Here is a 22,406-nt window from a genome sequence, read left to right on the forward strand (position 1 = left end):
TTCAAAGTCCCAATCTTCGACAAGTACAATGGTAGCTCTTGCCCGAAGACCCATGTGCAAGCTTACTTCCGAAAGATGGTTGCATACTCTGATGACGAGAAGCTACTTATGTACTTCTTCCAGGACAGCCTAGCCGGGGCATCCCTGGAATGGTACATGAGGTTGGATAGAGCCCACATCCGTTGCTGGAGGGATTTGGCGGAAGCTTTTGTGAAGCAATACCAGTATAATGCAGACATGGCCCCAGATAGAACTCAACTCCAGAACCTGTCTCTTAAAAGCAATGAGTGCTTCAGGGAATACGCTCAACGCTGGAGGGAGACAGCTTCCCGTGTTCAACCTCCCATGTTGGAAAAGGAGATGGCCAACATGTTCATGAATACGTTGCCTGGACCTTACCTGGAGTGTCTGGTGGGGTGCAATGCCTCCAACTTTGCTGATGTGGTCTCTACCGGAGAGAGGGTAGAGAATTACCTGCAGACCTACAAGAGGCACAATGGAGGTGGATCTTCATCAGGAGTAAAGAAGTCGTTCATGGGAGGACAGAAGCAGAGGGAAGGGGGTGTGAATTCCGTGTCTTCATATCAAAACAGAAGGAATAATTTTCAAAACTATCATCAACAACCGTATGTTGCGGCTGTGACCATTCCAGCTGCAGCACCACTACAACAACAACAACCACAACGTCAGCAAACTCAGTATCAACAACAAACACAACGTCAGCCAGCTCAGTATCAACAACAACAACAGCCAGGTAATAGACCCGCCTATCAGCAGAGGCAGACGATGATGGACCGGCGTTTCGACACTCTTCCAATGTCGTGCGCTCAACTGCTTGCTAGTCTTCAACAGCTACAACTTGTGCAGCTACGCACTCTGGCTCCTCCGGTTGGTAGACTTCCGGTGGGCTACGATGCCAATGCTAGGTGTAGTTTCCACTCTGGGGCACCTGGCCACAATATCGAGAACTGCAAAGCTTTTAAGCACGTAGTTCAGGACCTCATTGATTCAAAGGCTATCAGCCTTGCACCGGCTCCTAATGTCGTCAACAATCCCATGCCACAGCATGGCGGTGCAAACGTTAATATGCTGGAGGAAGAAGCCAAGTCTGTTAAGGATGTGTTGAAGCTGAAGACTTCGTTGTTGGAAATTAAGGAATGCTTGCTGAAGGCCGATGTTTTCCCCGGTTGTGGGAAAGGTTGTTTGGATTGCACTATACAGGGTAAGGGTTGCTTGAAGCTGCAGCAGGGTATCCAGGTCTTGCTTGACAATGGTACCCTCCAAGTTGAAGACTTGTCTGCCAAAGAGTTTGCTGAAGGGGTAGTTGAAGAGGTGTTTGAAGACGCTGTGGAAGAGTTCACAGATGTTGTTCCTGCCGATTGTGTATTTCCCATCGATGTATTTAATTTTTCAAATGTTGTTGCTGATATACCAAACAATGTCTCTGATCTTGATGTAACTGAACTTGATTTCGGTGTTCCGGATGTTTTTGTTTCAATGAATGAAATTCCCGAGTATGACTATGATGTCGCTACTATCACCATCTTTTACCCGACTAATCAGATGAGTGTGCCAGAAGCGCAACCAGTGCCACCAGTGCGACCGGCCGCTATGACAATCACAACCCCTGGTCCTTTACCTTTCACAAGCGATAGGGCCATTCCTTGGCATTATGGGGGGAGTGTATACACACACGATCATGGGGTGGAACGACCTTTGAAGGTAGAAGAGGGTCAAAAGTCTGAACTCGAAGTTGAAGGTCCCGCAGTGGACAATGTTCGTGGAATCGGGCGATTCACCAGGAGTGGCAGACTATTCTCGCCACCCGTTACCCAAGATGAGAGCACTGATGCCGCGGTTAAGGCCAAAGGCAAGCAAGTTATAAATGGGGGCACTTCTGCACCCCCGGACTGGCTCAGAGCCTACTTTCTCGAATGATGTGGACGAGCTCTTAAGAATTATAAAGAAAAGCGACTACAAAGTAGTCGATCAGTTGATTCAGACGCCGTCTAAGATATCCATTCTCTCACTCCTATTGTGTTCAGAGGCACACAGGGAGGCACTTCTGAAGGTCCTTAATGCTGCATATGTGCCTCAGGAGATCTCAGTAAACCAGCTAGAAGGGATCATTGCAAATGTTCATGCAAGCAACGGGCTGGGTTTTACTGATTCTGACTTAACACCAGCTGGACGCAACCATAACAAAGCTTTGCATATCTCAATGGAATGCAAAGACACTGTGTTATCTCACGTTCTGGTGGATACAGGTTCCTCTCTCAATGTGCTACCCAAGAGAGCCCTGTCAAGGTTAGAAGTAGAAGGTTTGATCTTGAAACCTTCCGATCTCATGGTGAGAGCCTTCGATGGTTCTAAGAGGTCGGTGTTTGGAGAGGTGGAATTGCCAATTCAGATTGGATCACAAACCTTCAACACCGTATTCTATGTGATGGATATCAGTCCCTCGTACAGCTGCCTCCTGGGTCGTCCTTGGATCCACAATGCTGGGGCAGTCTCCTTAACACTGCATCAGAAGATCAAGTTCCCGGTCAATGGAAGAATTATCACTATCTGTGGTGAGGAGGACTACCTGGTCAGTAACCTGTCTACATTCAAGTATGTAGAGGTGGAAGGTGAAATTCAAGAGACTCTCTGTCAGGCCTTTGAGTCAGTTCAGATCAAGGACGCAGCTCCGGTGGAAGGGGCTAAAGCAGGAGCCCCTATCTCATCTTTCAAGCAGGCGCTAGCCTTGGTGGATTCAGGTGTTGCTCCTGGTTGGGGGCGTCTGTTGGAGTTACCAATGAAGGACGACAAGTTCGGGATTGGGTATCAACCAGTGCTGACTTCTACAACTTCAGCACTTCAGACTCGTCAGGGGCCGATTACTTTCTCTAGTGCTGGCGTCATCCAATATGGCCAGATCTCTGCGATCAACGATGAAAATGGAGATAGTGATTGCGACATCGACAACTGGGTGCGTCCGAGGATTCCTGGTGAAGTCATCAACAATTGGTCTACCGAGGATATTGTCCAAGTCACTCTTCTAGAGGAGTAATTTTTCTTTGTTTATTCATGCATGTCCAAGTCTTACGTTCCGCCCAGGGCGTAATGACTCATTGTAGGGCTCATCTATGTGAATACCTGCATTGTTTATCATAAATGAAGGATGTTTTTTTGCATTCAAATATTTTGTTCACTGTCTTTCTATTTTTGCAGTTTTTTCAAAATTTCAAAAAAGTAAAAATATTTGGCAATGTTTTGTTTAGTTCTCACTCACTGTCCACACTCATAAGCACATACCATCACTCATGCAGATGCACATCACCGGATCCTATTGATAACGATTCTGCTATGGCTCGCTTCGACTTCGAAAACCCAATCTTCCAAGCTGAAGAAGAGGGTGATGAAGACTGTGAACTCCCTGAAGAACTTTCCAGGCTGTTAAAACAGGAGGAAAGGGTCATTCAACCGCATCAAGAGTCTATTGAAGTGATTAATCTTGGCACCGAGGACGCCAAGAGAGAAATCAAGATAGGGGTTGCTTTGGAAGATGATGTGAAGAAGGGGTTGATTGAACTGTTGCAAGAGTATGTTGACGTCTTCGCTTGGTCTTATCAGGATATGCCAGGGCTTGACACAGACATCGTGGTACACCGTTTACCTCTCAAAGAGGGTTGTCCCCCGGTCAAGCAGAAGCTCAGAAGAACAAGACCAGAGATGGCTGTCAAGATAAAAGAAGAAGTGCAAAAGCAGTTGGATGCAGGATTTCTAGCAGTCACAAGTTATCCGTCATGGGTTGCAAATATCGTTCCAGTACCTAAGAAGGATGGAAAGGTACGGATGTGTGTCGACTACCGGGATCTGAACAGAGCCAGTCCTAAAGATGGTTTCCCATTACCTCACATCGACGTGTTGGTGGATAACACAGCTCAGTTCTCGGTATTCTCCTTCATGGATGCTTTTTCTGGCTATAACCAAATCAAGATGGCACCAGAAGACATGGAGAAGACAACTTTCATAACCCCGTGGGGCACCTTCTGCTACAAGGTGATGCCGTTTGGTCTGAAAAACGCTGGGGCAACATATCAACGAGCAATGGTGACTCTATTCCATGATATGATTCATCATGAAATCGAGGTTTATGTGGACGATATGATTGCCAAATCTCAGACAGAAGAAGAACATCTGGTGAATCTGCAGAAGCTATTTGAGTGGTTAAGGAAATTCAAGCTGAGGCTTAATCCGAACAAGTGCACTTTCGGGGTGAGGTCTGGAAAATTGCTAGGTTTTATTGTTAGCGGAAAAGGGATTGAGGTGGATCCTGACAAAGTGAAAGCAATACAGGAAATGCCTGAGCCAAGAACGGAGAAGCAAGTCCGTGGTTTCTTAGGGAGGTTGAACTACATTGCAAGGTTCATCTCTCACCTAACAGCCACGTGTGAGCCAATCTTCAAATTGTTGAGGAAAGATCAGGCTATCAGGTGGAACGACGATTGTCAAAGGGCTTTTGAAAAGATAAAAGAGTATTTGCAGAATCCTCCTATCCTTATGCCTCCAGTCTCAGGGAGACCGCTGATTATGTACTTGACAGTACTTGACAATTCTATGGGTTGTGTCCTCGGTCAACACGACGAGACAGGTAGGAAAGAGCATGTCATCTACTACTTGAGTAAGAAGTTCACAGATTGCGAGTCGAGATACTCAATGCTTGAGAAGACATGTTGTGCACTTGCATGGGCTGCTAAGCGATTGAGACAATATATGCTGACTCACACAACCTTACTGATCTCCAAGATGGATCCAGTCAAGTATATATTCGAGAAGCCAGCTCTCACCGGAAGGGTTGCTCGTTGGCAAATGGTATTGACAGAGTATGATATCCAGTATACATCCCAGAAAGCCATCAAGGGGAGTATTCTGTCAGACTATCTTGCTCAACAACCGATTGAAGACTACGAGCCGATGAAGTTTGATTTTCCAGATGAAGACATCATGTTCCTCAAGATGAAAGACTGTGAAGAGCCAGTTGTTGGGGAGGGACCTGATCCAGATGAAAAGTGGATTTTAACGTTTGATGGGGCTGTCAATGCCAGAGGAAGTGGAATTGGTGCTGTCATTACCACTCCGAAAGGTGCCCACATGCCTTTCACCGCTCGTCTGACTTTCGAGTGCACCAATAATGAAGCTGAGTACGAGGCCTGTATCTTGGGTATTGAGCAAGCCATTGATTTGAGAATCAAGACTCTGGACATCTTCGGAGATTCAACTTTGGTGATCAATCAAGTGAATGGTGATTGGAATACTCTCCAGCCCACTCTGGTCCCGTACAGAGACTACACGAGAAGACTGTTGACTTTCTTCACAACAGTAAAGCTGTATCATATACCTCGCGATGAGAACCAGATGGCAGATGCTCTTGCTACTCTATCCTCCATGATCAAGGTGGTTCGGTGGAACCATGCTCCTAGGATCGATGTAATGCGCCTTGACAAGGCCGCATATGTGTTTGCTGCTGAACTGGTAGTTGATGATAAGCCCTGGTATCACGACATCAAATGCTTTCTGAAGAATCAAGAGTACCCTGCAGGGGCATCCAACAATGATAGAAAGACTTTGAGAAGATTGGCAGGCAGTTTCTTCTTGAACAAAGACGATGTGCTGTATAAGAGGAACTTCGACATGGTTTTGCTTAGATGCGTGGACAAACACGAGGCGGACATGTTAATGCAGGAAGTTCATGAAGGCTCCTTCGGTACTCACGCCGGAGGACATGCGATGGCGAAGAAATTATTGAGAGCGGGTTATTACTGGATGACCATGGAATCTGATTGTTTCAAGTATGCTCGGAAGTGTCATAAATGCCAGATTTATGCTGACAAGGTGCATGTGCCGCCAAATCCTCTGAATGTGATGTCTTCGCCGTGGCCGTTCGCTATGTGGGGCATTGATATGATTGGAAAGATTGAGCCGACTGCTTCCAATGGGCATCGCTTCATCCTTGTTGCCATCGACTATTTCACCAAGTGGGTCGAAGCAGCGTCGTTTGCGAATGTCACCAGACATGTGGTTGCCCGTTTCATTAAGAAGGAAATCATTTGTCGCTATGGGATTCCCGAAAGAATCATTACTGATAATGGTTCTAATCTCAACAACAAAATGATGAAGGAGTTGTGCCAGAACATCAACATTCAGCATCACAATTCTTCCCCCTATCGTCCTAAGATGAACGGTGCTGTTGAGGCAGCGAATAAGAACATAAAGAAGATTGTGCAGAAGATGGTCGTTACGTACAGAGATTGGCATGAGATGCTACCCTTCGCCTTGCATGGGTACCGCACTTCAATACGTACGTCGACCGGGGCGACCCCTTACTCCCTGGTGTATGGTATGGAAGCAGTCCTACCTGTTGAAGTGGAGATTCCTTCTCTAAGAGTCCTGTTGGATGTCAAGCTAGATGAAGCTGAATGGATTCGGACAAGGTTGAATGAGTTGAGTCTTATCGAAGAGAAGCGAATGGTAGCCATTTGTCATGGGCAGTTGTATCAGAGTCGGATGAAGAGAGCCTTTGACTAGAAAGTGCGCCCTTGATGTTTCCAAGTCGGAGATTTAGTGTTGAAAAGGATCCTTCCTCCTCAGACGGATCACAGGGGCAAGTGGACTCCTAACTATGAGGGACCGTATATCGTCACCAAGGTTTTCGATGGTGGGGCCTTAATGCTCGCAACGATGGATGGCGAAGACTTCACTTCCCCTGTGAACTCAGACGCAGTTAAAAAATACTTCGCATGAGATAGACCCGCTGGACAGTAGAGAGAACAGTCCAGGCAAAAATGGGCATCCTGACGAACCAAGAAAATGAAAAGGTTCGGGCAAAAATTAGGGATTTAAAAATGAAAAGATCGTACACCCGGTAAGTTGAAAACCTGAAAAGGCAACTTAGGCAAAAATGGGTATCCCGGTGGATTGAAAACCCGAAAGGGGCGATCCAGGAAAAAGTTAGGGATTAAGCGAATGACTGCGTTCTGAGTTAGTTCTGAATCTCATCTCATGTCGATGACTGGAAACTTTCAAAAGGAAGAAAACAATCTAATCATCTTTTCAGAAGGTTGATCATCTGGAAGATCGTGAAGACGAGCGAGTCATTGTAGAATTGGAACCCAATAGAAATCCATTTCACATTGCCATTAGATTAATTCTTGTTTTGCGATTACCTCTTTCCAGGGATTGCTTCCTGATGTAAATGCCTATTCAGAGGCCATTCAATCAATAAAATCATGTGATTCAGTACATCTCTGTATTCATTTTCATTTTACTGTTTTGTTTGCAAAAATGACGTCCGAATTTTTGATAAACATTGCATCATGAAACATAAGAGCTTTACAGGTACACGCTCGATGAACATTTAAAATTGCTGTAAATTTTAAGTACTTTGAATCATCTATTCAGAACAGGTACACTCGGGGAATTTCCTTAAAATCCCTTGTAGATGACCGTGAATATCTTCCCCAGTGAAGTCGCCAACAGACGAATCCGGTGTCTTATCCCTGCAGAGCTGATCAGAGTGTTGGATTCTTCAATCCCCAGCAGGTTCTCACCACTGTACTCCCCAAGCGTTTGTTTCAGACTATACACTCCCTAGTAGAGTTAACAGTGCCAGACTGTATATCCCCAGCGGAGTTGACAGTGCCAGACTGTATATCCCCAGCGGAGTTGACAGTGCCAGACCGTATCCTCCCAGTAGAAGCAGCTGCTCCTCGGAGTTCGATGCCAGATCGATGTTTTCAATCCCAGATCGATGATCTCTTTCCTGGAAGTATAACCTCGGTACCGTATCGGTGGTTGCCCCCTGTTGAAAGAGTATATCTTTGGCAAATATTTTTGTATCGTATCCACAGAGATTGGGTAATATTACCGCCGTTCTATAATTCAAATGTTATAAGTTTAGAAAGTAACAGGGTTGTTTTGTTTGGAAAAATATCTTGTTAATAGATGTTAACATAAACTATTAAGTGGTTTTAGACAAATATAAAAGCTTGGCAAGATTGGAGTTCACTATTTCAAATATCTATGATTTCCTATGATAAATAATTAGATTCAAGATTATTGATGATGTTCAAATATCCTCTCAAAGTCATTTATGTCTAAATGATATCGTGATAGTTACTATATTGATCCTTAGACGATCTCTCCACCTAACTATCAATATAATAACCTTGAATGTTCAATATCAAAGAATAGTAATGAATAAACCTATCTCTACAACTTATTCACTACTTGAAAATCTGTTTTATGTCTAAACTCGAGTAATCTCTCTCGACAACTACTCAAATCTGGTTTCCAACTAAAAGCAAAAACAGTTATCAATACATCAACAATCTCTATCTCATATATATATCAAAGTGAATACATAAATAGATGAGAATAGCTACTACCTCCAATCTTGACAAAAGGGAGTTTAGCTCCTCATCACCATTGTTACAAAGCAGAAAGATTTAGAAGAAAAACTCTGGTTTTCTCTATTACAAAAGCTCTACAGCACAATGTGTGAATGAATGGAATAATCTCCCAATACCCTAGGTTAAACTATTTTTTCTCTACCAAAAAGGTTGACATTTCCCTAATTGGACATTGTCATCAGCAGCAGAAAAGCACTTCCCAGGCAGACATCAAAATGGCAATTACTTTTTCTGCACAGCAGCACATTTGACCCTTGGTCAGCTTGCTGGATTCGCAGCCTTCGCGGCGCGAAGGAAGTTCGCGGCGCGAACTGTTGCTTTCCCAGCTTCCTTGTTTGGCAAGCTTCCTCCAAAATGCCATGTTGAAACCAAGGTCTTGTTTATCCATAATTCTACACAACTAACAAAAATTGTGAAATAACTATTCAAAACAAAATAAATTAAACCTAATTGCATTTATACAAATTAATGAAGATAAAAGTGTGTAATTACATCAAAACTTAGTAAAAGGGACCAATAAAAAGGTATAAAAAGTAGTACAAATTGGTCCCTAACAACTCTCCCCAACTTAGCATTTTGTTTGTCCCTAAACAAAAGTTTCCACCCTCACAACCAAGATCATGACACAAAAGATTTAAACAAGCATTTATGAAGGACATTCAAATGGTTCAAAAGTGTTTGGCCTCTTCTCAATTCACCTCTCTCAATTCTAGACAAACATGAATAAGGGAAATGGTAAAGTGCAAAAATCATTCCAGGGATTTCAAAGTCATACATGTCAAAATTGAATCAAACTTACGCACACATCAATATTGATGAATAACATGAAGGGTTTCTTTCACTCATCCAAGCAGTTAAATCAACAACAAATCGAATCATGCGGCTATCACAACAAATACCAAATCATGTGAAAAATGAGAATCAAGAGGTCTTACAAAGGTTGTAATGTGGCTTAGGTTGCAAGAAAGGGTATGATTAAGAGAATTCAACAAGGTTGCCTATCCTAAGGGAACATTCCCAAAGATTCAACTCTACACAATTTCCTTTTCCTTGGTCCCTATCTTTTCTTTTCGAATCCACACAACCATGAGCATTTTTTTTTATTTTTTTTATTTTTTTTTGCTCTATGGTTTCAAGGGTGATTTCTTTTTCTTGTTTCTTTTCATATTCTTACCCTTCCATAGAAACTCACTATTCCAAGTTCCCTATCAACTCTTCACTTTACTCTCCCCAACTTTAGATTCCCAACCAGATTTATTCAATAATGCTCCCTACTTAAACATAAGCAAAAGGCAAAATTATTGCAAACAACTCGGTTTGAGGTTTCAACTGATACGAAAGAAATTAGGATTCATTTATTCCACAAATTTCAATTGATTTTACAATGATCAATCAAATGAATCCTAATTAGCTCAAAGGGGGTTAACTAAGGATTACTCCTCACAAGGTTCGTTGATTTAAGCGTTTTGGTCAAGTGGTTTTTCTCACAACAAAATGCCTCTATCATATTCAAAAATTTCACACAACATTAGATTGATGCATGATTTAGCATGATAAGAATGAGTCAAAATAATGCTCGGTTTCCCGCTTTTTTAGTGTACAATGGAAAGCTTCCTCACAAATGGTTAAGTCCTATTTTGATTCAAAACTGACATATACTTCAATGAATTTATGAAATGGGATTTGCACAAAACATCAACCTGCTCATGCTACGTCTAGAAAGCGATAAAGTGTACCTTGAAATGCCGACACTAATTCTTATCATCACCACTCGAAGTATCCTATGCTTCTTTCTTTGCGAATAACTCTTGGTTGCTTTAGGCTTGACTTAAGCGTAAGAACAATTAACTAGAACTGTTGGTAAACCAATTTGATTAAAAACACACTTAAATTTCACAAAGTACTCATGCAATTATAAAAATACTAAAGAAAAATTAAAGTGCTAAGATAAAGTCACGGTGAACTAGAGCCACCAAAAAGTACATTACAAAATTCCCAAAACAAAAAACAGAATCAAACAAACAATTCTCTTCAAAACTCCACAAATTCAATCCTCCTCCTCTTCATCACCACCTACACCTCCGAGAACATCTTCCATCTCCTCATTTGGGTCAGCACTACCTCCTGCACCCCCCATAAAATTTGGCCTGCCCACAGGCCAATTAGCATAAGCTGCATAGTCAGCTTGCGATGGAAAAGTGCGGGCCTCTGGTGCCAGAAACGTGTTCTGGAACTGCTGCTGCATGGCATCAAAAAGAAAAGATTGAGACCTCCTGGAAGCCTCAAAGTTCTCACAGCAGTAGTTGGCAAAAGCCATCTGATCAAAACCTGGGGTACTCTGGGGTTGAGGCTGAGAACGAGACCTGGCTCGGGATCGGGAGGAAGAAGTACCAGATGCATCAGTCTTCTCATTCGGGTTCTGCAGAAACCTGTTCAAATAAGCGTCACTGATCACACTGGTGATCGAAAAGTGCACTTCCTCAGGGATGTGGACATTTGCCTTACGGCACAGTCCCATAATAAGTCCTGGATAAGCTAACACACCAGCCTTTCCCCCGAAATTTGTTCCGCTTAACACAATCTTTCTCAACTCGCATGAAATGAGGGCTGCGACATCCACCGTCTTTCCAATCATGATGCAGTACAAAAGAAAACCGACATCCAAGGGAATTGTGGTGGTGTGGCTTCTTGGTCTGATATTGGTTAACAGTAGCACCAAAAAAGCCCTAGCATCCAAATTGAAATTCTCTCTCTTCCACAATCTCGGATGCCCTTGGTCATTCACTTCATAAGATTTTCCACGGAGACATAGGGTGGTATTGACTTCCTCCAGATTCCACCTGTTGGCAACCTCCATGACACTGTACTCACAGCTCTCGCCCTCTCCAAGAGTTAAGGGGTGGCCTAGATAGGAATTAATGTCATCCCTTCCAAATGAAACAATCTTCCCCCTTACTCTGGACTGGTAAATGAAGGTCGTACCTTCCTCACGATGCATCGCATTCGCGTAGAATTCTCGGACAAGGTCGTAGTTGATTGCGGCTTCCGGCTCACATAACTTCATCCATTTTCTTTGTTCGAAAGCCTCAACCACTCTGTGATACACCCCAGTTGGAGCCAGGAGGATAAACCGTTCAGGTAGAATGGTTCTCTTGACAAGGCTTTCAAAGCGGGCTTCGTGTTCTTCACTGATGAATCTTCGGATAGCACGGGCCTGAGGAGGTGCTGTGGTCTTAGTTCTCTTAGACATCTGCAATCAAAACCAGCACAACCACAAAACACATATGACAGCATTAGTCAAAAAGCAAAAAGAAAATGGCTGCTGGAATTCACAGTTCGCAGCGCGAAGGGTGGTTCGCGGCGCGAACCCTGCGATTTCAAGAAATCCCCAATTGCTTCCTAGGGTTTCACCATAGAGGGATTAAACATACCCAACCAGTCAAAATGCACAACCCTAACCTAATCCTATTCTAATTCACACATGCATAGCAATTCCAAACAGTATTCACAGAAAAATTCGATCTCTAACCAACCTAAATTGAAAAACCCAAAAAGGGATTGGAAAAGAGGAAATGAAGATTACATACCTTTAGAATCTCTACACTTGCAAAAAGAAGAAGATTGGAAGAGTGAAAAACTGAAAACGTTGAGAAATGGTGGAATTTGGGGGTTGGGGTGAAAGCGCGGCAAAGGGGTTTGAAATGAAAATGAATTGACCTAAATAGTATTTAAATGATTTCTGTCACGCAAAGTTCGCGGCGCGAACAGGGGGTCGCGGCGCGAACTGCATAAAACAGAACCAATTAAAATTTTTTCATTCAGTTCGCGGCGCGAACAGGGGGTCGCGGCGCGAACTGCAAAAAACAGAAACCACTCAAATTTATTCATTCAGTTCGCGGCGCGAACAGGAGGTCGCGGCGCGAACTGCAAAAAACAGAACTTCAAAATTTTAAAACTTCAATCAGAGCTAAAAATCACACAACAGAGAAATTTAAAATGCACACTAACAACGTTGGGTTGCCTCCCAACCAGCGCTTTGTTTAACGTCGTTAAGAGCTCGACGGTACCTCAATTAGCTTGATCCAGATAAGGAAAGGACACACACATCACGATTTATGTCACCGCTATGATAGATTTTCAGTCTTTGACCATTGACAGTCCAGCTTTCTTGCGACTTTGGATCCTCTATCACAATGGCTCCATAATTCCGTACTTCCTTGACCACAAATGGTCCAGACCATTTAGACTTCAATTTACCCGGAAACAACTTCAACCTTGAATTAAAAAGCAATACCATCTGGCCAACATGAAACTCTTTGGGGCGGACCTTCCCATCATGGTATGCTTTTGTCTTCTCCTTGTACAGCTTATTAGAATGGTATGCATTGTTCCTTAGTTCCTCCAACTCATGGAGTTGACCTTTCCTTCTCTCTCCAGCTAGAGTGGAGTCGAAGTTCAAGAACTTAAGAGCCCATAATGCTCTATGCTCCATTTCAACTGGAAGATGACAAGTCTTCCCATACACCAGTTGAAACGGAGTCAGCCCAATAGGTGCTTTGTAAGCAGTGCGATATGCCCACAAAGCCTCATCAAGTTTTAAAGACCAATCCTTTCTTGAGTTCGAAACTGTTTTCTCAAGTATCCGTTTGATTTCCCGGTTTGAAACCTCAGTTTGACCGTTCGCTTGTGGGTGGTACGGAGTGGTCACCTTATGCCTTACACCATAATGTTGTAGAACTTTTTCTAAGGGTGTATTGCAGAAGTGTGAGCCTCCATCACTCACCAACACTCGAGGCACACCAAAACGTGAGAATATGTTCTTCTTTAAAAATTTGATCACGGTTTTGGCATCGGCCTTGGGTGAGGCAATTGCTTCCACCCACTTCGAAACATAATCGACAGCTACTAAAATGTACTCATTAGAGAAAGAAGAGGGGAATGGGCCAACGAAATCAATACCCCAATAGTCGAAAACTTCTACTTCTAGCATGTTGGTTAGAGGCATTTCATCCCGTTTTCCTATTCCGCCACTCCGTTGGCATGCATCACAACTCTTGCATGTTCGTGCGCATCTTTGAATAAAGATGGCCAATAAAAACCCGATTGGAGTACTTTAGTGGCTGTTCTCAAACCACTATAGTGACCTCCATACGGAGAGTTGTGACAGTGCCACAGAATGTCCCTTGATTCCTCCATTGTTACACACCTTCTCAAAATATTATCTGCCCCTACTTTAAAAAGATAAGGGTCATCCCAGACATAATATTTTGCATCAGCTAGGAATTTCCTTCTTTGATTGCAAGTGAGGTCTTCCGGTGTTAAACCAGTTGCTTTATAGTTAGCAAAATCAGCAAACCAAGGCCTCACTTGAATCGCATAGAGTTTTTCATCTGGAAATTCTTCTCTCACCTCTTCTTCTTTGTTTGTAATCTCTACATTGACCAACCTAGACAAATGATCTGCTACCAAGTTCTCGGAACCTTTTTTATCCCGAATCTCTAGATCAAACTCTTGTAATAAAAGGATCCAACGAATAAGCCTTTGTTTTGAATCCGGCTTGGTAAGCAGATATTTTATTGCAGAATGGTCAGTGTAGATTACAACTCTTGACCCAATCAAATAAGCTCTAAATTTTTCCAATGCATATACTATGGCTAGCAATTCTTTTTCAGTTGTTGCGTAATTAACTTGGGCGTCATTCAACACCTTACTAGCATAGTGTATGGCATGGAAAACTTTATCGCTTCTTTGTCCTAACACCGCACCCACTGCATAATCGCTAGCATCACACATGAGTTCAAAGTCAAGGTTCCAGTTTGGTGCTACGATTATTGGTGCGGTGATCAACTTTTGTTTCAAATCTAAGAAGGCTTTAAGACATGACTCATCAAAAAGAAAAGGCGTACCTTTGTTGAGTAAATTACTCAATGGCTTTGCGATTTTGAGAAGTCTTGTATGAATCTCCGGTAGAAACCGGCATGTCCTAGAAAGCTTCTTATTCCTTTAATGTTGGATGGAGGTGGCAACTTTTCAATAATTTCCACCTTGGCCTTGTCCACCTCTAGCCCTTCAGAAGAAATCTTGTGACCAAGCACTATACCCTCAGTGACCATAAAATTGCATTTTTCCCAGTTAAGCACTAGGTTGGTCTCCACGCATCTCTCTAGAACTACATCAAGGTGCTTCAAGCACATTTCAAAAGATGATCCATAAACAGAAAAATCGTCCATGAACACCTCGATGCATTCTTCTATCAGGTCTGAAAAGATAGCTTGCATACACCGTTGAAATGTGGCCGGTGCGTTACATAATCCAAAAGGCATTCTTCGGTAAGCAAAGATGCCGAAGGGACATGTAAAAGCTGTTTTCTCATGGTCTGCCGGATTTACTGAAATTTGATTATACCCCGAATATCCGTCCAAGAAACAGTAGAAGTTTTTGCCGGCGAGCCGCTCCAACATTTGATCCATGAAAGGTAGTGGGAAATGATCTTTCCTTGTGGCTTGGTTCAACCTTCTATAGTCGATGCACATCCTCCACCCTGTCACTGTTCTCGTCGGAATCAACTCGTTTTTATCGTTTTTAATCACCGTCATTCCGCCTTTCTTGGGTACCACCTGTACCGGACTCACCCATGCGCTATCAGATATGGGATAAATCATTCCGGCTTCTAAAAGTTTGACAACTTCTTTACGAACCACCTCTTTCATTGATGGATTCAAACGCCTCTGAGGTTGCGCAACCGGTTTGAAGTTTTCCTCCATCATTATCTTGTGCATGCAATATGCTGGACTAATACCCTTCAAATCGGATAAAACCCATCCTATCGCACCTTGGTTCTTTTTCAATACTTGAATCAACTTATCTTCCTCTTGCGTGGACAATGTGTTGCTTATAATCACCGGCTTGGTACACTCCTCTCCAAGAAACACATACTTCAAATGTGACGGAAGCATCTTCAATTCTAACTTTTGCTCCTCAGTTTCCTTCTTTGCATCCAAATCTTCCACTAATTCTTCTTGATAGGCCAGCTCACCACAAGATTCCAACTCGTGCAACATCGCTTCAATCTCTCGTTCCTCATTGTCGGTTAACACATTGTATGCTCCGATTAGGGATCTTTCCAAAGGATTAGAAATATGGATTTGATTCACGACCTCCACTACTTCCTCTTCACTTGCATCAATTCGAAAAGAATCATGCTTGTCAGTTGGATGTTTCATTGCTTCGAAAAGGTTAAAAGTCACCTCTTCATCTTGCACTCTAACCTTCATAAGCCCATCATCTATGTCGATCATCATCCGAGCGGTCTTCATAAAAGGTCTTCCAAGGATTAAGGGTACATCGCGGTCCTCATCCATCTCTACTATTACAAAATCCACCGGAAACAAAAATTTGTCCACTTTTACGAGCATGTCTTGGGCAATTCCGTATGGTGAGGTTGTAGACTTGTCTGCTAGTTGTAATGTCATTCTTGTTGATTTAATCTCCACATTTCCCAATCGTTTGACAATAGAAAGAGGAATTAAATTTATACTAGAGCCCAAATCTATCAAACCGTTCCCAACGTATGTGCTTCCAATGGTTACCGGTAGAACAACCCGGCCCGGGTCGGACTCCTTCCGAGGTAAAGTTTTCTGGATGATTGCGCTACACCGTGCATCAAGAATGATGGTCTCATCTTCCACATGTCGCCTTTTCTTGGTAAGAATGTCTTTCATAAATTTAGCATACCGTGGCATTTGTTCTAATGCATCAGCAAATGGAATGTTGATTTGGAGTTGCTTGAAGATGTCCATGAATCGTGCATAGTGCCTAGCATTGTCTTTCCTTGATGGAGCATGTGGGTAGGGTAGATGTTGAGTTGGGATGACATTCACTCCCTTCTCAGATTTCTTCTTTTTCTTTGATTCAGCATCTTTTTTCTCTTCACAATCAGTCTGCACAGCAGTGGGCAAAACCTGCTCTTTTCGCGGCGCGAAGGTGGTTCGCGGCGCGAACTGAGCATTTCCAGAATCATTTTTCCTCTCACCAACTATATCTGTTTCTTCCAGAATCCCATCAGTGGTGTTCTCTTCTACAATTTCTTCACCTTTTTCACTTACCAACGCTTTACCGCTCCTTGTGACAACTGCTTTGCAATGCTCCTTTGGATTTGGTTGAGTGTTAGCAGAAAAAGAAGGCCCTGCATTTTGTTCCGACAGCTGCTTTGCGAGTTGGCCTACTTGATTTTCCAGATTTTTAATTGCCGCCTCGTTACTTTTCTGATTTGCCATAGAAGCTTGCATGAATTGTTGAAGAGTGTCTTCTAGCTTGGAATTTCCTCCTTGCGACTGCTGACCTTGAGAATTTGGTTGTTGGTAAGGGCTTTGCTGTTGATAATTCTGGTTGTTGAACCTTGACGGTTGGTACCCTTGATTGTTTCTCGGTTGATAGCCTTGATTGTTAGGCTGTTGTCTTTGATATCCCTGGTTTTGGTTGTTCACATAACTGACTTCTTCTTGGGGTGGGGGACAAAAACCAGTAGGATGATCCCCTTGACACAACTCACAACATGCTACTTGATGCTGAACTTGAAAACCTTGAATCTCTTTTATTTGCTGTGGAAGCTTGGCCATTTGTTGAGTAAGAAGCTCCACTTGCTGAGAGAGTAGCTTATTCTGTGCAAGGATGGCATCATTGGTATTCAACTCCAAAACTCCGGGCTTACGTTGTGAAGGGCTACGATCATGTTGACCTTGATGATCATTACGGGCCATCCGTTCAATAATGACTTTAGCTTCCTCCGCAGTTTTTGATATAAGCGAACCACCCGCGGTGGCGTCCAGAAGTGTCTTATGGGTTGATTGGAGACCATTCAAAAAGATGTGGATTTGAGTAAGCTCATCAAAACCATGTCCCTTACACTTCCTCAACATTGATTTGAACCTCTCCCAAGCTTCATTTAGAGATTCGTTTCCTCCTTGAGTAAATACAGCTATAGCCGTCTTGGCTTCCATGAATCGGGATTGAGGGAAGTATCTTTCTAAGAACTTTTCTTCTAATAGATTCCAATCCGTCATCACTCTTGATTCTTGATCAAGGTACCACTCCTTTGCTTTTCCCACTAATGAGTGTGGGAACATCCTCTTGAATAACGTCTCTTCACCCGCCTCGTCTATTCCCGTAGAACCCGCAATCTCATAGAATTTGATGAGATGGGTATACGGATCTTCGTGATCCATTCCGGTGAATGGAGTTGCATAGAGAATTTGGAGGATTCCGGTCTTCATCTCCGTATTTCTTCCTCCATGGGCAAATTGAGCATTCCTTCTTGGACTATTAGCGGACATTTCGGTACGATTATCCTCCGCCATGTTTCCTTCACAAGCCTCTACAACCACTTCTTCGATTGGAACAAGTGCGGAAGTAGATGCTTCTTCTCTCCGGTTCCTCTCTTCGGCTAGTTTCCTTCTTCTTCGTGTTTTGCTATTGAGCTTCCGAAGTGTTCTTTCAATTTCAGGATCGAATTGAAGTTGCTCCTCGGTTGCTTTTCCTCGCATGCACTAGAATCTACAAAACTAACAAACCAAGTGAAACAAAAGAGGGATAGTAATAAATGTAACAAAACTTAAAACAATGAATTATTGCAATGCTTGTAATATCGACACCAATCCCCGACAACGGCGCCAATTTGTTGAAAGAGTATATCTTTGGCAAATATTTTTGTATCGTATCCACAGAGATTGGGTAATATTACCGCCGTTCTATAATTCAAATGTTATAAGTTTAGAAAGTAACAGGGTTGTTTTGTTTGGAAAAATATCTTGTTAATAGATGTTAACATAAACTATTAAGTGGTTTTAGACAAATATAAAAGCTTGGCAAGATTGGAGTTCACTATTTCAAATATCTATGATTTCCTATGATAAATAATTAGATTCAAGATTATTGATGATGTTCAAATATCCTCTCAAAGTCATTTATGTCTAAATGATATCGTGATAGTTACTATATTGATCCTTAGACGATCTCTCCACCTAACTATCAATATAATAACCTTGAATGTTCAATATCAAAGAATAGTAATGAATAAACCTATCTCTACAACTTATTCACTACTTGAAAATCTGTTTTATGTCTAAACTCGAGTAATCTCTCTCGACAACTACTCAAATCTGGTTTCCAACTAAAAGCAAAAACAGTTATCAATACATCAACAATCTCTATCTCATATATATATCAAAGTGAATACATAAATAGATGAGAATAGCTACTACCTCCAATCTTGACAAAAGGGAGTTTAGCTCCTCATCACCATTGTTACAAAGCAGAAAGATTTAGAAGAAAAACTCTGGTTTTCTCTATTACAAAAGCTCTACAGCACAATGTGTGAATGAATGGAATAATCTCCCAATACCCTAGGTTAAACTTTTTTTTCTCTACCGAAAAGGTTGACATTTCCCTAATTGGACATTGTCATCAGCAGCAGAAAAGCACTTCCCAGGCAGACATCAAAATGGCAATTACTTTTTCTGCACAGCAGCACATTTGACCCTTGGTCAGCTTGCTGGATTCGCAGCCTTCGCGGCGCGAAGGAAGTTCGCGGCGCGAACTGTTGCTTTCCCAGCTTCCTTGTTTGGCAAGCTTCCTCCAAAATGCCATGTTGAAACCAAGGTCTTGTTTATCCATAATTCTACACAACTAACAAAAATTGTGAAATAACTATTCAAAACAAAATAAATTAAACCTAATTGCATTTATACAAATTAATGAAGATAAAAGTGTGTAATTACATCAAAACTTGGTAAAAGGGACCAATAAAAAGGTATAAAAAGTAGTACAAATTGGTCCCTAACACCCCCCCCTTGCTGAGTCATCTCTCGTAGATTATGGTTTCCAGAACCACTATCGCTTCCCCCAACAACAGGTTTCCAGCGCCGTTCTCTCCCCAGTCAGAGTCTCGGTATCTCGCCATTGCCAGAACACCGCGCGGCCGGTCATTTCCCCACATAGTTCATTATGCTGTGCATCTCCAACAGTAGTTCCAGGGTCCAGAAGATTGTGATCATTTCCCCAATAGGATTCCTTGCTTCAGCTTGGCATTTTCCCTAGCATTTCGCATCCCTGCATGTAGAATCATATTGCATTGCATCCTCCCAAATCGCGTAGCATTTCCATTCTCATGGAGCATTACGCCATTGAAAAATTCAAACATACGCATGTAAGCATAAAACATTCCCAGCATCCCAAGTGACAAGCCAGAAGTTTGTTTCCAGTGCTCAGACTGAAGGTTGTTCATGACTTATTATCCCCAGCATGGGTCGTTGGCCCACGTGCCGCCTCAATTATCATTTTCCCTATTTCTGCCGATGCTGACAGGCATGAAGTTTTTTCCGGTATTCAGACCGAAGTGGCATTCAGGCCAATTTTCCGGTATTCAGACCGAAGTGGCATTCAGGCCAGTCTTTCCGATATTCAGATCGAAGAAGTTTCCGACATTCAGGTCGATGCAACTTGTGGCATTCAGGCCAGTTTCCGGTATCCAGACCGAAGTGGCATTCAGGCCAGTCTTTCCGATATTCAGATCGAAGAAGTTTCCAACATTCAGGTCTATGCAACTTGTGGCATTCAGGCCAGTTTCCGACGATCAGATCGAAGTACTTGTGGCATTCAGGCCAGTTTCCGATACTCAAATCGAAGAAGTTTCCGACAATCAGGTCGAAGTACTTGTGGCATTCAGGCCAGTTTTCCGATTTCCAGATCGAAGTGGTGTTCAGACCAGATTTCCGGTGATCAGACCAACATTGATACTCTCATATTCCGATGCTTAGTGTTCAGACTAATGTGCGGCGTTCAGGCCATGGGTATTCCTGTGTTACCATTTATTTTGGTATCCAGGTCAACTTTCTGTTTCGGTACTCAGGCCGATTTTCACCGTACCAGACGGATTCTTCTTTTGAGATTGCTCCTTTGCCGATTCTGACAGGCAATGTTAATCATTTCATAGGGATTCAGGATCAAAATCCGGGTCTTCTTAGTATTTAACCATCTCCCACTATGATCATATGAAGAACGTCCTGCTTCGTATTCTCTAGTTGAAGACGCTTAAATAGGGGCAACTGTCATACCCCGATTTTGGTCCTGAATTTTTTTATGTTTTTTATTTTTGTTTAGCATGCTTGGCCTAACCTTACTTTGGTTTTATATGAGGATTGGTCTTGATCCAAAGTCATGGTGTTGTTCATGTGATTGTTAATGCACATATGGTCTTGGTCATCTGAACAACCAAGCTTCTTGTGTTTCAAGCCACTTGCTAGTCATGTTATTGGTTCATGGATACTATGTCAAAACCCTGACCTTATGGTCTCATTTCATGGCCTTGTTCATGTGCATTTTCAGTCAAAATATTTTTCAAAAGTCAAACATTCAAGTCATAAGACAAAACAATTTGGAAACCAACTTCAAACCATTTGTTAATCCATTTCAATCCATTTCATGTCATTGTAAACCATTACATGTGAGTCCATACAAGAAAATACAAAATTTGGCATTTTTGACCAACTGTTGACTTTGGTCAACAGTTGACTTTTTGGTCAACTTTGACCAAAGTCAACCCAAATTCATTAAACCCTAAATTCACCCATAATAGTCCATTGAATTCCATTTACAAGAAAAATACAAAAAAAATGAACTTTGACCAATTGTTGACTTTGGTCAACTTTGACCAAAGTCAACACAACCTCTTTGCATCCTAAAATCCTAAGTCTTCCATCATGAACCTTAATCCATCCCTCCATTGTTCATGTTTGCTTGCTTCCATCATGAGTGCTTCATTTGCAAGTTATCCTTGGCCAACCATGTTTATGTTCATGCCATGCCTACAAGAGTAGTCAAGTTATACAAAAAAACAGCAGGTCATAACCACTTCAACCCAACCAAAGACAATGATTCATTGCTACACACCCAACTCTGGATAGATCCTAAGGAGGAGTTTATGCAGTATGTTCATACTGGGGACCCTGTAGATTTGACTTTCAGTGTAAAAGAACTGAAGGCATTTCTTTCATTTTGCGAGGGCTGTGAAACTGATATCCATTTACATTTTGAGAAAACTGGCGAACCAATTCTCATGGCACCTAAATTTGGTTTGGAAGATGGGTCCAATTCGAATTTTGATGCTACCCTTTTACTGGCAACCATGTTAACATCTCAGCTTCATGAAGGCGCAACATCAGAACCTCCAGTGGTGCCTAACAATACACATGCTCGAACTGAAGAAAGAAATGAATCTCCATTGCAGCAAGAGAACTGCAGATTGAATGCATCAGAGCTTCCGTCTAACCACACCCGTATTTGGTCAGACCTTTCAGCAGCTGCAGTTAAGAATACTAGTGCCATGGAAGAAAGGTAGGCCCAAGAAAGAACAACTTTGACTGATAACGAACAAAGAGAAGTTCAAAAGATTAGTGCAGTGAAAATTTCAAGACGAAAATTAGCCGCAGGAAATAATCCCAGGGATTCCAATTTCTGCCTACCAACTAAAAATGATCATGTACAAGAGCCTCAAGATATGTTGCCAAATAATGGTCAACAATACCTATTGCAAGTCCATGTGTGCTCCCTTGCTTACTTCAAATGCAAGTTTCCATTCATGTCCATGAGTGAACCTACAAAACCAAAGCCAAGTCATGTGCCAAAACTGCAGCAAGACCATGAATGTCTGCAACTGTCTCAAGCCATAGGCCATACCTGCTGAACCTCATGCCATAAACCAAATAAACTCTGCAGCAGGCAGTACATCAAGGCACACAACTTGCAACAAACCAACATTACCACATGAGCATAAAACCAACTGCAGCAGCACCACATGAGTGTGCTCATTCCTTGCTCACAGTACACCACATTACCTGGCCAAAGCCTCAAATACAATTGGCCCTGCAGTAGACATTGGTTCAAAGCTTCATTAAACAA

The 22,406-nt window shown here is 42.4% G+C and overlaps 1 pseudogene; it reads left to right on the top strand.

Annotated features, from left to right (window-relative positions):
* The first annotated feature begins 21,309 nt into the window (after positions 1-21,309).
* LOC127129965 (uncharacterized) lies at positions 21,310-22,023 on the top strand (annotated as a pseudogene).
* The last annotated feature ends 383 nt before the right edge of the window (positions 22,024-22,406 follow it).

This window comes from Lathyrus oleraceus, chromosome 3 (assembly GCF_024323335.1).
Source record: "Lathyrus oleraceus cultivar Zhongwan6 chromosome 3, CAAS_Psat_ZW6_1.0, whole genome shotgun sequence".
Taxonomy (NCBI): domain Eukaryota; kingdom Viridiplantae; phylum Streptophyta; class Magnoliopsida; order Fabales; family Fabaceae; genus Lathyrus; species Lathyrus oleraceus.